This window comes from Garra rufa, chromosome 17, assembly GCF_049309525.1.
Source record: "Garra rufa chromosome 17, GarRuf1.0, whole genome shotgun sequence".
Taxonomy (NCBI): domain Eukaryota; kingdom Metazoa; phylum Chordata; class Actinopteri; order Cypriniformes; family Cyprinidae; genus Garra; species Garra rufa.
This window is the reverse complement of record NC_133377.1, coordinates 30,151,323-30,165,404: the sequence shown is the minus strand read 5'-3', so window position 1 is coordinate 30,165,404 and position 14,082 is coordinate 30,151,323. Positions and strand designations below refer to the sequence as shown.

At 36.9% G+C, this 14,082-nt stretch overlaps 1 long non-coding RNA gene across 1 annotated transcript; it reads left to right on the top strand.

The window, feature by feature from the left end:
- The first annotated feature begins 927 nt into the window (after positions 1-927).
- Positions 928-2,620, top strand: LOC141290191 (uncharacterized). The gene is made up of 3 exons (XR_012340068.1): positions 928-1,343; positions 1,511-1,577; positions 1,907-2,620. It is a non-coding gene; the product is annotated as an uncharacterized lncRNA (long non-coding RNA).
- The last annotated feature ends 11,462 nt before the right edge of the window (positions 2,621-14,082 follow it).

Here is a 14,082-nt window from a genome sequence, read left to right as displayed (position 1 = left end):
AGTTTGGTGCTGCCCAGGCTGTCAAGCAGGCACAAGGCTGGGGAGGAGAGACAGATTGAGAGAAGGAGGGAGAGATGCAGACTACACCCAGAACAAGACCTGGTTTTCTCTCTCTTTCTATCTATCTGGGCTTTCACATTGACTGGGAGCTTTTCAGCCTTTTCACCCATGACCTTGCGCTGTAGCTGAAACGGTTAACCGCAACCTTTGGTCACCTTCCGTACAATCAAACGTACAGTCTCTGCGCTTTCCATTCAGCTGTTTAGTCTGCCAAACTTCATAATTAAAACGCTGGATGAATGCAGGATGACTGTGACTGTGATGCATAGCGGAGAAAATACATCTTTGAACCTAAATCTCCCTCCCTCTCTCTTGCTCGCTAGCTCGTGCCACACATGATGTTTTCGCTGGCAAATCGCAACCGTTTTCGCCCACCGACATCAGACTGTAAAAAATGTGAACATAAGGTAGCATTTCCTTTATCATGTCTCATAAAAATAGCAATTTGCTGAAGCTCTTGTAGCACAATATGGAAGGCGGTGTGGCTTGCTGATAATGTTGAGATGACAGATTGTCCTATACTGGGAGGTTTCCGTCGAATCTGTTGGCTGGCGTAATAAATTGTGTGGAATGAGAGAGGCAGAAACAGAGAAAGAAGGCTAACGAGGGGTGGGGAGAAGAAGAAAGCGCTCTTTCACGCCAAAACAACCCCTTTAGTCAACAATGAAAACTGAGCTAGCGGTGTAATTACACACAAAAAGAATCTGCTTGTAATTAGGTTGTTATGGCCTCATCGCTAGCCGAGCCGCTTCCTCAGACTCTGCTGCCATTCATGGCCAGACGGCGGTAAAGCGAAGGCCATGGGCCTTCCAGCTCAGAGGGACCTTAAAGAACAACTAGCACCTCTCAAACTTCCTGTAACCAAGGTTACCAGAGAGTAACAGAGGAAGAAAACTAATTTATAAATTTTAAGTGGAAATCTAATAATACATAAAGTATTAAAACATATTTAAAATAAGTTTATTTCTAAAAGAAAATCTTAATTTTATGTAAACACATACTATTAATTGGTTGTATATGTGGCCAATAGTCAGCCGTCTTTGATTTAAGAAGGACCAATGAGAGCGCTGAATGCGGCACGGCAGAGAAATTGATATCCGGGTTTCGCACATGGAATGCACGCAGAGTTAGCAGCAGCTCGCTTAACAATTGCATCGATTTATGTGGAGAACGGTTTTTGCTTTATTTTTGCATTTGATTCCTGAAGAGAATATTTTCATTTTGCTTCATGAGAAATTGAGAAAGAGAAACGATCTCCTAGAGGAACTTTGATAAAGGATATTGTAAGTGACAAACTTTATTTTGTAATACTCATAAAAGCAAATTAGTAATGTAATCGAGTGAAACACATTCTATTTCATGAATATCAAAAGATATGCTGATATTTATGTACTTTATAAGCATCAGAGAAATGCTTAAGTGTTTACAGCATGTATTTTTGATTAAAAAGGAGAAAGAAACGGATTTAAAGGAGACGAGGTGCCTTCTGGAAATTTCTGTATTTAACGATCTCCTTGGTAAGTCAACTGACTTATTACTAGTTACAAATCAAATTGTTATTATTGTTTAAGAAGGGAAATAGGAGGAATTAAATCTGTGAGTATGATTTATGTATGTGAAACTGTGTAAAGCTGTATTTGGAAAGTAGAAAAACAGTCACAGACATGTTACATATAAAGAAAATATTCTTTATTTGAAGGATTCATTTACATATATTCAAGTTGTGTTTAAAATGTATATATGTACAACGATCAGTTTGTTTCGATGAGTTTATTTTGATACAATGTTATTGACTGTTGTTACAATGAAGATATTCATTATTGTTTTATGACCTTGTTTGTTCAAGGTCAGGTTTTTTGTTGTGGTTTTGTCCTTCCATGAGTCGATCCTCTGTCGAAGTCTGTATCTTGGATCTGTCCCGACCTTCTGTTGGTGCTTAGGAGGGTTTGGACTGGCGAGCCCCCTGGATTCCGTTCTTGGATAGTCTGTGAAAAAAGACCACTTAGTGAACTCTGCGAAGGGTAGGAAATCGAATGACTTTTCTTCTGTTTTTTCTTTCTTCTTGGATGAAGACATTCTTTCCTCGTGACGGATAAACTCTATGGACAATTCAAAATCTGGTTTTCTGAGAGACTGGACAATTTAAGGTTGAAATAGGGAAACTTTGTTTTATTGAAAATTCAAATTGTCAAATTGTTGAGTTACAACTGAAATTGTAATTTTATTTATTTTTTGATTTTATGCTGTTTGTTTTTTGTTGGTTCATTTAAAGGAACAAATAGTGAGTTAATAACTTACCTTGCTGGGAAAAAGAAACCAAAGATAGGTTTTTAAAACCTAAAACAAAGACAAAAAGAAAATTAAGTGCCTGAAAATTTGTAAACATATTGTTTTTCATTGTCACTGTTCTAAATGTTGAACAACTTACCAAGTGTGGTCTGTGCAAATACAATTCGCTTGTTAAATCAAAATCTTCCGAGTCAGATCTGATCACTGTTGTTGTGGCATCTTTCTCAGCAGCGAATCTATTTTCTTCTGAAACGCTGGTCCGGGTATTTCATAGAGTAAGCGCTACATTCCTCTCAATCACCTGTTTCTCAGAATAGCGGTGAGCTAAACAGCAGCTCTGAGAACGACAAGAAAGGCTTGATAAGAGACTTGATTACGCGCTAAGCGCTTGAAGGAGGGGGTTGCTCAAATACATCTCAAGGACAGAAATAATTAGCTTACAGGGAGACAATTTCTGACAGAACCTGACTAGAACAGCCTTAAAGAACTCAACAGCACGTCGCCGACACAATTTGGTAAACAACACTCCAACTTTACTAGCACTATGAAGCAGAACGCTGCTAACATACAGTGTACATAAAGACTGCTTACAGAAACATTATAGCATATTTAAATGATGGTTAGTGCTGGGTAAAAACACTGATTTCTAAACTGATCCTGAAAATCTTTTACTGTGTGCCAGTCAAACACCGCAATACGGATTGAATGTGATATGCTAAATAGGACATTTAATGCAAAATAACAGTAAGAGAACACATCTTTCTATTGAGTTGTCCTCATGGGCTGCATGCAAAACAGTGTTGCCTAGTCTGCGATTTTCCCGCAGAATTGTGCTACTTTAACACTGTTGCCACGGGTTGTTTTTAATGCCCTTGGGTTGACGCGATAATATTTATCCCATGGAATGCTAACAAAATGTATATTTTACCCCCCAGAACACTTTTGGACCAGTTTTTGTTGTATAAACCTGGCAACCCTGATGCAAAAGTACATTGTGTGACCAGTGTAGACTGGCTAAAATAGGTCTAATGAACCAATTCTTTTTAGTGAATTAAAAACATAGTGCAACCAGTGTGAACTGATTCACAAACAAAAGACTCTAATGAAGCAATTCTTTTTAAGTGCATCAAAAGCATAAAGTGCAACCAGTGTAGACTTTTAAAATATTCTTACGAAACAATTCTTTCTTAGTGCATCAAACGTATATAGCACAACCAGTGTAGACTGATTCACAAATGAGTGATTCTTATAAACCAGTTATTTCCAGTAAATCAAAAGAATATAGTGCAACCAATGTAGACTGAATGGTTCTTATGAACCAGTTCTTTTTAGTGAATCAAAAGTACAGAGTGCAACCAGTTTAGACTGATTCACAAATAAAAGACAATAATGAAGCAATTCTTTATTAGTACATTAAATGCATATAGCACAACCAGTGTAGACTGATTCATAAAAAAATGATTCTTATGAACCAGTTCTTTTTAGTGAATCAAAAGTACATAGTGCAACCAGTGTAGACTGATTCACAAATAAAAGACTCTTATAAAACAATTCTTTCTTAGTGCAAAGGCATAAAGCACAACCAGTTTAGACTGATTCATAAATAAAAGACTCTTATGAAACCATGCTTTCTTCATGCATCAAATGCATATAGCACAACCAGTGTAGACTGATTCATAAAAAAATGATTCTTATGAACCAGTTCTTTTTAGTGAATCAAAAGTACATAGTGCAACCAGTGTAGACTGATTCACAAATAAAAGACTCTTATAAAACAATTCTTTCTTAGTGCACCAAACACATACAGCACAACCAGTGTACACTGATTCATAAATAAAAGACTCTTATGAAACCATGCTTTCTTCATGCATCAAATGCATATAGCACAACCAGTGTAGACTGATTCATAAAAAAATGATTCTTACGAACCAGTTCTTTTTAGTGAATCAAAAGTACATAGTGCAACCAGTGTAGACTGATTCATAAAAAAATGATTCTTACGAACCAGTTCTTTTTAGTGAATCAAAAGTACATAGTGAATCAAAAGTACATAGTGCAACCAGTGTAGACTGATTCACAAATAAAAGACTCTTATAAAACAATTCTTTCTTAGTGCACCAAACACATACAGCACAACCAGTGTAGACTGATTCATAAATAAATTATTCTTATGAAACCAGTCCTTTTTAGTCAATCAAAAGTATATAGTACAAGCAGTGTAGACTGACACAAATAAAAGACTCTTATGAATCAATTTCTTAGTGCAAAGGCATAAAGCACAACCAGTGTAGACTAATTTCATAAATAGATTCTTATGAACTAATTATTTTTAGTGAATCAAAATATATATATAGTGCAACCATTGTAGACTGATTCACAAACAAAACACTCTTTTGAAACTATTCTTTCTTAGTGCATCAAAGACACACAGTATAACCAGTGTAGACTGATTCATAAATGAATGATTCTTATGAACCGGTTCTTTTTAGTGAATCGAAAGTATATAGTGCAATCAGTTTAGACTGATTCACAAACAAATGACTCTCATGAAACAATCTTGTTTTAGTGCAGCAAAGGCATACAGGACAATCAGTGCAAACTGATCCATAAATAAATGATTCTTATAAACCAGTTCTTTTTATTGAATCAAAAGTATATAGTGCAACCAGTACAGACTTATTCACAAACAAATGACTCTTATGAGCCAGAAAATTAACATTTATCGATATAGAAAGATTTTCCCCAGTTTTTCCCCAATTTTCTTCCAACTTGTAACACCAAGTCTACAGCTCATGTAAATTTGTTCTAGATCATTACACATAATGACTGACAGCCAAGATCCAATGTTGCTACAACTTCAAATCAGTACTAGCACATCCAGACAGGATCCCTAACAGGAAGTGCGACACCAAGATGCTCTTGAAAGCACAGTCATTAGCCGAACCGCACCTAGCACTGCAAACGCTGAGGATGTTTTCCTGCTTTTCCTCGCACATTTGCACAGTAATAATACTTTCCAAGCAGCAAACATCCTCTACCACAGCTCATTTCCTGTAAACACACAATGCAACGTCTCAGTGTCTTCACAACCAGGAATTCATTACGAACAAACCTGCAGACGTTGCCAGCCTCCGCTATTGCGTGTACGTATTTATGTGTTTGAGAAAGAGAAAGAGTGAGGGGAGAGAGAGAGAACGTTGTCACACATCTCTTGTCAGAGACAAAGAAAATATAAATATGTAAATTGTATTGTCACAGACATTGCAGATGATTAGGTGTACAGTGTTCTTAAAGAGAGGAGTCCTCAGTGCCTTCTGCGGTCCTGTCACAGAGTGAAGCGCCTGCTTTGATCACTCGCATCGCTCAAAGTGAAATCTGTCTCTATGACTTACAGTGCTGAGGGAAGGATTAATGATTTCTGCAGATGGAGGGAGACTGAGTTCTGCTCTGTGTGGGTTGCGGGCTGTGGTGGGGTTTAGGGGAAAAGGAGCATGGGAAGAGACCAGATGCTCTTTGGTGCAGGAGCCTGTCCCAAATGGTGCACTTGAGGTCTTGCAGTGGACGTTTGTCATTTTGGGCCTCAGAAGGGTCTTCATGAGCCCCCAATGGATGCGAGGTCCATAGCAGACTACTAACCAAGTTGTTACGTAACAAATGTGTGGACTTGCGAGGGTTTAGTTTACATTTGGGACAAGGAGTCCACTTTATAGGCTACTCTAAATACTGATCACTGATTAGCTGATTTAGAGTTGAAGTCAAAAGTTTACCTACACCTTGCAGAATCTGCAAAATATTAATTGTCTTACCAAAATAAGAGGGATCATAGAAAAATGTAGAAAATTTAGTTTTGACCTGAATAAGATATTTCACATAAAAGACGTTTACATATAGTCAACAAGAGAACATAATAGTTGAATTAATAAAAATGCCCCCGTTCAAAAGTTTGCATACACTTGATTTTACCTAAATGATCCACATGTAATATGATTTATTTAGTGATAGTTGTTCATGAGTCCCTTGGTTGTCCTGAACAGTTATACTGTCCACTGTTTTTTCAGAAAAAAAATGTTAGGTGCACAGATTCTTTTTTTTTTTTTTTTAGCATTTTTGTGTTTCAGCCCTTTCCAACAATGACTGTATGATTTTGAGATCCATCTTTTCACACTGAAGACAACTGAGGGACTCATATGCACCTATTACAGAAGGTTCAAACACTCACTGAGGCTTCAGAAGAAAAAAACGATGCATTAAGAGCCAGGGGTGTAAACTTTTGAACAGAATGAAGAGGTGTCCATATTTCTTATTTTGCCTAAATTTCATGTTTTTTTCATTTAGTACTGCCCTTCAGAAGCTACAGAAGATACTTACATGTTTTCCAGAAGACAAAATAAGTTACACTTACCCTAATCTCCAAATTCAAAAGTTTTCACCCCCAGGCCCCAGTGCATGATCAGTGAGCGTTTGAATCTTCTGTAATGGTTGTATATGAGTCTCTCAGTTGTCCTCAGTGTGAAAAGATGGATCTCAAAATCATAGTCATTGTTGGAAAGGGTTCCAATACACAAAAATGCTGAAAAACTAAGGAATTTGTGGGACCTGAATGAGTTTTCTGAAGAACAGCGGGCAGTTTAACTGTTCAGGACAAACAAGGGACTCTTAAACAACCATCATAAAAAAAAAAAAAAAAAAAAAAAAAAAAAAATTTGATGGATCATTTAGGTAACAACAAAGTATTAAGAATCAAGTGTATGTAAACGTTTGAACAGGGTCATTTTTATAAATTCAACTATTATTTTGTCTTGTGGACTGTATGTAAACACCTTTTATGTGAAATATCTTATTCAGGTCAGTACTAAATAAAAAATATCTTATTTTGGTAAAATAATTAACATTTTGCAGATTCTGCAAGGTATGTGTATACTTCTGACTTCAACTTTATCTACACAGGCTAGGGCTACCATTCAAAGGTTTGTGGTTGGTAAGATTTTTGAATTATTTTGAAAAAAGTTTCACAAAGTTTACACTTATTTGACCAAAAATACAGTAAAAACAGTAATATTTTATTATTAATATTTTATTTATAATATAACTATTTTATCATTTAAAATTAGAAAACTAAATTTTCAGCAGCCATTACTCCAGTCTTCAGTGCCGCTTAAAATTTTAGTTCAAAACGTCATACGTTTTTCAATATTCTTTGATGAATAGAAAGTTGTTCTGTACCATTATAAATGCCTACATCAACTTAATGCATCCTTTCTCATACTATTAATTTATTATTTTTTTTAACTTTTTGGAACTTAGATTTTAAACTTTTAAACAGTAGTGTATAATTTACCTAAAATTAAAGGACATTTTTAAGAGTTCACTGGAAGTTAAGCTCAATTGGCAGCATTTGTGGCATTTCAGCTCAAATAATACACAAGTTTAAACAGAAGAATTAATGTAAGTGCTTTTATAAAAAGAAAAGGTTCACATTTCTGCTTCTAAATCCACCAAAAATTGGCCCATTCACTTTTTTATTGTAAGTGATTCAGTATTGGCCACAGTCAAACTCTCTCTCTGTCTAGCCAATCCGGTCCAGTGACTACAGTCGCATTGTCCCCAGACCTCTTTATCACAGCCTGTCGTGACCATCACGGCTAATTTCTGTTCCCACCGAACAGAAAGGCTCATTTTCTGAACAATAGTCCCTCCTTCAAATTTGCAACACGTCATGAATGAATGTATCCAGGCTGTAAAAAGCTGCTTGAGACAGTTCAGATTCACGGCCATGTGTCATAAGCACCAGGATTCGTCATGCCCGATTCATTTAACGACAACAGAGGCCTTAATAGAAATCAGATGGATAGACAACTCTCCTAAAACGTCCTTTCTCTCTGTATTATGCAGCATTAGAAATAATAATTCATTTAGTGAATTGGTTCATTTAAATGATTCATTTAAATACACCAGATACAGAAATGCTTTACTGATTTTCCTTCTCAAAAGTCACTGCTCGACAAAGTCTCTCTTGGCATTTTGCAGCTTCTTTGCAGCATTTTTAATTAAACGTTGCCCTTCGTCAGTGTGTTTTCAAGGTTTTCAAGTCTCTTCTGCTCACTAAGCCTGCATTTATTTGATTTATTTGATGAAGTAAAGCAAAAACAGTAAAATAACTGTTTTCTATTTGAATATATTTTAAAATGTAATTTATTCCTGTAATTTCAAAGCTGAATTTTTAGCATCATTACTCCAGTTGATCCTTCAGAAATCATTCTAATAGTCTGATTTGCTGCTTAAAAAACAATTTGTTATTATAATCATGTCAAAAACAGCTGAGTGGAATTTTCTTCAGGTTTTGTTGATAAATAGAAAGTTCAGAAGAACAGCATTTACCTGAAAAAGAAATATTTTGTAACATTATAAATGTCTTTATCACCGCTTCTGATCAATTTAAAGCATCCTTGCTACATAAAAGTATTCATTTGAACAATTTCTTTTCCCAAAAATTATACTGACTCTAAGCTTTTGAATGGTATAGTGTATAGTGATAAAGCTTTTTATTTAAAAAAAAAAATGCTGATCTTTGGATTTTTCTATTCATCAAAGAATCCTGAAAAGCTTTATCCTTTAGCTTTGATCACAAGAATAAATGACGTTTTCTATGTATTTGAATAAAAAGCAGTTATTTTAATAATAAAAATATTTTAAAAATAAAACATTACTGCTTTTGCTGCATTTTGAATCAAGTAAATGCAGGCTTGGTGAGAAAAACATCAAAAATCTTACTGTTCCAAAACTTTTGACTGGTAGTGTATATTGTAAACAGCTTCAAAGTAGTTAGCTATTTTTGCTAGTAGTTTATAGTGTTGCTAACCACTTCAAAAGAGTATCTTGAATACATCTCGACTATACTTTCAATAGCTTGTAGCTTGCTGAGCTTATTTTAGATTAGTTTTCCAACTCTATTCATTACATCTATCACACACAGTGACATTGCAAACTCGTACAATTTCGGCCATGACCCATTTCAGCACATGTACCACTGACATGAAACAAGCCGCTCGGCAGACCTGAGTCAGACCTTAATATAACGTCGACTGTGAAATCGTGTTCTGAAGGATTCCCCGAGACTCTTTCTATTTCATTCTTTCCTTTTGATTCCTTCACAATCGCTTCCTTTTGTTTCCACAGCTGGACCACTTGAACCTTTCTGGTCTCCTCCCAGCACTCTCTCTCACTCTCTCTCTTCTTTGTCTTCCTCAGCCCTCTCTTTTATGTATGTATCTATCTATAGTCCGGCAGATGCGAGCCCCATTTGTACTTCCCCTGACACTCCTGCAGGGGCTTTGCTTAGGGATGCGGGAGCCACAGCCAATCCTGGGTGCAGCTCATGGATCAACCTGACACTTGGTCAGCATCAGCAGATTATGAGCTATAGGAGCCTGACAGTGCTGTATTGTTCTCCCATCTAAATATGAACAATACGGTCCGACCAGCGCGCCACTGACAGCTTATTCCCTCTTATCACTCCTGTGGTGTGGCGGGACATGATCTGCTGGGCCTCTCTCTCTCTACATGCGCACACACACACACACACACACACACACATACATACACACGGACGCTCACCTGTGGTTTGCTCAGGCAAGGCCAAACCAGATTATAGTACACACCAGGCACATTCCATGAAATCTCTTTTTTTATGAGAAAAATATATTTATCCATTAACTAACATTTGGTTTAGTGATACATTTTTTCCCCAAATTAATTTTTAAAATTTATTTATTAGGGATTCAACCGTGTAGCACTGAAACCCTATTGTAATTGTTAGAATGGTCATGAATCAGCGATCTCCACGCAAAACTGATTGTGCAGACCAAACAGTAAGTCGTAGAGACTCGAAACTTGGAGGGATTGGAGGTACTCACAAGGCCTACAAAGTGACCAAAGCTCACCCCACTCGGCCTTACAGGGGCGCTACAGCGATCAAAAGTATGAAATCACTCAGAACTCCTAAACCCTGCAGTCGACAAAACGCAAGCCTCGGATTCGATTGTAAGCTTGGTGAAATTTTCGGGTATTCTGTAGTTTTTGCAAAACCTACTTTTGCGAACTAGTTCTAGGTTTTTCACCCGATCGGAACCAAACCAGTGCAAAAAGAATCTAACTTTCGACTCACCGTCGCAAAGGGATGCCGAAACGTTTGAAAGGGACAGGGCCTATATATGCCTATAACTGAACGGAATGAGATATCTTGGCCAAACTCAGAACACTTATGTAAGAGCACAATCTAAAGTTACAGGACAAAATTGCAGAGCTTGGCCACTTGGTGGCGCTATAAGAGGAGAAAAAACATAAAAATTTCTATAACTACGTGAGCATTTGTCCTATCAACATGAAAATGACTGTGCACACTCTTGGTCCAAAGTGCCACTAATGTCTACAAGGACATTTGCGTACCCCCAAAAAACATGGCCGCCATTGGAGGATAAAATTTGAGCACCTATTAGACATTAATGGAGGCCGATCGGAACGAAACTCAGTGAGCCTGTTTGACTCATGGCCCCAAAGGTCTGTGAGAAATAAGAAAGAAATTGGTCACTGGGGGATGATAGCGCATTTTTCAAGGGCATTGTGCATGGTTTTTCGCATATACACACAATATTCATATCATACGGCAGAACTCCTCATTTCGGACAACTTTGCCTCTAGAACCATTGCTGTCAATCAAATCGTCAATCAAAATGTAAAAAAACGTGCTTTTGAGAACTAGTTCTAGGTTTTTTGTTCAATCTGGAAAAAAACACTACAATTCTCAATGCAGTACAGTTCTCTGAACTCTCTAGGTCACTAATTATCAAAAAAAAAATATTTACCCTTTGGGAAGGTGTAATGGGGTCGCTTAGAAAAGGGGCCTGTCCGAATTTACCCAAAATCATATAAAGCCTATATAAAGGAAAACTCGAAACCTTACTAAACCTGGTGAGCACATGCAACCTGTGATTCTAAACAAGCATGCAAAGTTTTAAGGAGATCGGTCCACAACTGGCACTATAACAATTATAAACATTACAAAACAAAATATTTTTATGTAAAATTACCTGTATTTGCAAAAAAAGGCTTGCTACATAATGTCTTTTTTCAAATGCCTTAAAGCGACTGATCACTGGTAATCACTGCTTGCAGCTATATTTTACATTTTGTCTTTTGTATTTGTATTTATTGCTAGAAAACAGCTAACAAACATGTAAAATATATTTTTACATTATTTAGATAACTGATTGCAAAAATTGCAAACAAATTTAGATTCTATTATGTACCCAATTAATGGAAAGTATCCTCAAGTCTCAACTGCATGTATCTTAGCAAACCAAACTGAACACTCTGACAATACTAACATTTGTAAGATAGAGTAATTTATATAATCTGTGGAAAAAATATCTATCAAAGAGGGACGCATCTATTAATCTGTTCTTTATTCTTATGAAGATTGCATTTATAGATTTCACAGTGCCATACTATTTTATCATGTGAATCTATGCACTAATCACTGGCATCAGAGATTAAAATGACTCGCTATGTCATCCATTTATTTAAAATCTGTCCAGAGAAAACCATGACAAATGCAGCTAAACTTCAAATTTTGAGGAAAACATTCCAGAATTTTTCACCATGTAATGGACTTCAATGGGGATCAATGGGTTGAAGGTCCAAATTGCAGTTTCAGTGCAGCTTCAAAGGGCTCAATCCCAGCTAAAGAATGAGCTGAATACCCAGCTGAATACATTTTTTGTAAAGGGTGTTTGACTTTCTTTGCACGTTCGCTTTGTAATCACTGGGTCAGTACTTCGCCTATGTCACGTGTGACCTTTCCAATGTGATTATGCAATGCGTGAAGTCGAGCTAGTGCAAGACGAGCATTTGTGGTTAAAAAGTATATAAATGTTGTTGTTTTTTTTATAGAAAATGACCAATTGTTTCACTACATAAGATATTCGTGGCTGGGATCGTGTAGAGCGTATCTCTACCCCGAACTGAACTCAAACGTCCCGCCCAGACCACAAGCCACAGTCCATCACATCAGGCACACGTCTGCCATTTTGACTTACAGGCCACCATTATGTGGCTCAAAATGAACGAGCAGTTTCACAGGCGCTTATGTCTGTAGCCTTCATCTGAGAGCAGTAATCCACTCGGCGCAGCCCACATGGTGTCAGGGGCGGGTGGCCCTCCTCAGAGAGCGGGAATTTGTGCACCGGGCCACTCTATGGTAGTACATTCAACTGCGATGGTTATCAGTCGCTATCTGCAGCCGTGTGTTTGTGTGCAGTAGACAGGGGAGAGGCTCTTAAGGGCTAAATGAATCCTGATTCCCCTGATATTTCTCTCCCGCTGGGGACTTCCTCTCCCAGCCTGCCACTGACGATGTGTGATGCGTTCCTCAGGGAGAGAGCGGTAATAAGCAAGGAACACACAGCTCCTTGACTGACGCCGCTACCGCTGCGCCGTCGACGCTAACGTGCGCACACTTGTATGCTCTCAAACACGCATATAGACACCTATCAGCACGTGCACACAAACATCTGCACGCATACGGATAGGTGCTGTGATTTGTTTGTGGGGAAACTTTCGAATGTGACGAAACTTAACTGATAGACTTAGATGCTGTGTGGATGGGAACCTGCGGATTCATAAGAAATCCAGGGTTTGTACAGATACTGTAAAATGAAATTCCAGGACTTTTCAAGCACTACTTTTTTGATGTTCAAGGACTTCAATCAGAGATCTCACTTATGTTTTCTCTTTCAAATTCAAAGAGAAATAGATAAATAAAAATAAACTAAAAAAACCTGACAAAAATAAAGTGAAGCACGCACATTTGAAGTATTACTAGTAAAGTATTACTAAGTATATTACACTTTTACCATAGTAAAAACATGGTTAATTTTCTTAAGCAATTTGTATTTGTGTATACTTCCTTTTTTCTTTGTTTTTCTACTGTTTAAGAAAAAGATTTGTGAACCCGCAACAAAGTCCTGATCTGAATCAAATTACTTACAATCTACGCTCCGAAGTCCTGATCTGAATAATGATTCATGAACCATCAACTCAGATCAGGAATCGGAGTGCAGATCGCAAATCATTTTTAATTTAGATGGGGACTTCAAATTGCGTATTGCGACTAATTTGATTTGAATCATTCAATTTGAATCATTCAGTTTGCGAAATGATTCACAAAGCCGTTCCGATCTAAATAAAATGATTTGCGATACACAATTTGAAGTTTTGATTATTTTGAAAAGCTCTGTTTCCCATCACTATGTGCTTTTTAAAATCGTTACAAGCGATGTTGAAATTGGAAAATGAATGGCTCTTTTAATTTGATCTGGTTTTTGCTAGTGAATCGCTTGAAATGAATGATCAAAGTCACGAGTTTAAATCAATCGGAGCGGTTCCAGCGTAAATTCCAGCGTTTGTCTTTTCGCATCTTCAGCCATGTCTACACAACACTGACAGTACTACAACTTGCTTAGATTGATTGTTTTGACATTAACTGAAATAAGCAAAAAAGTTATGTTTTTTGAATTTAGTGAATTTTATATTTTATAAGATATGTGCTTATTGACAAAATTAAACACTTATTTCATAGATACATTATACTTTTCAAGTACCTCTTCAGGAATGTTGCCATTTTCAAAGGTTTTCCAAGCCTTAAAGGGTTACTCCACCCCAACATTAAAATTTCAT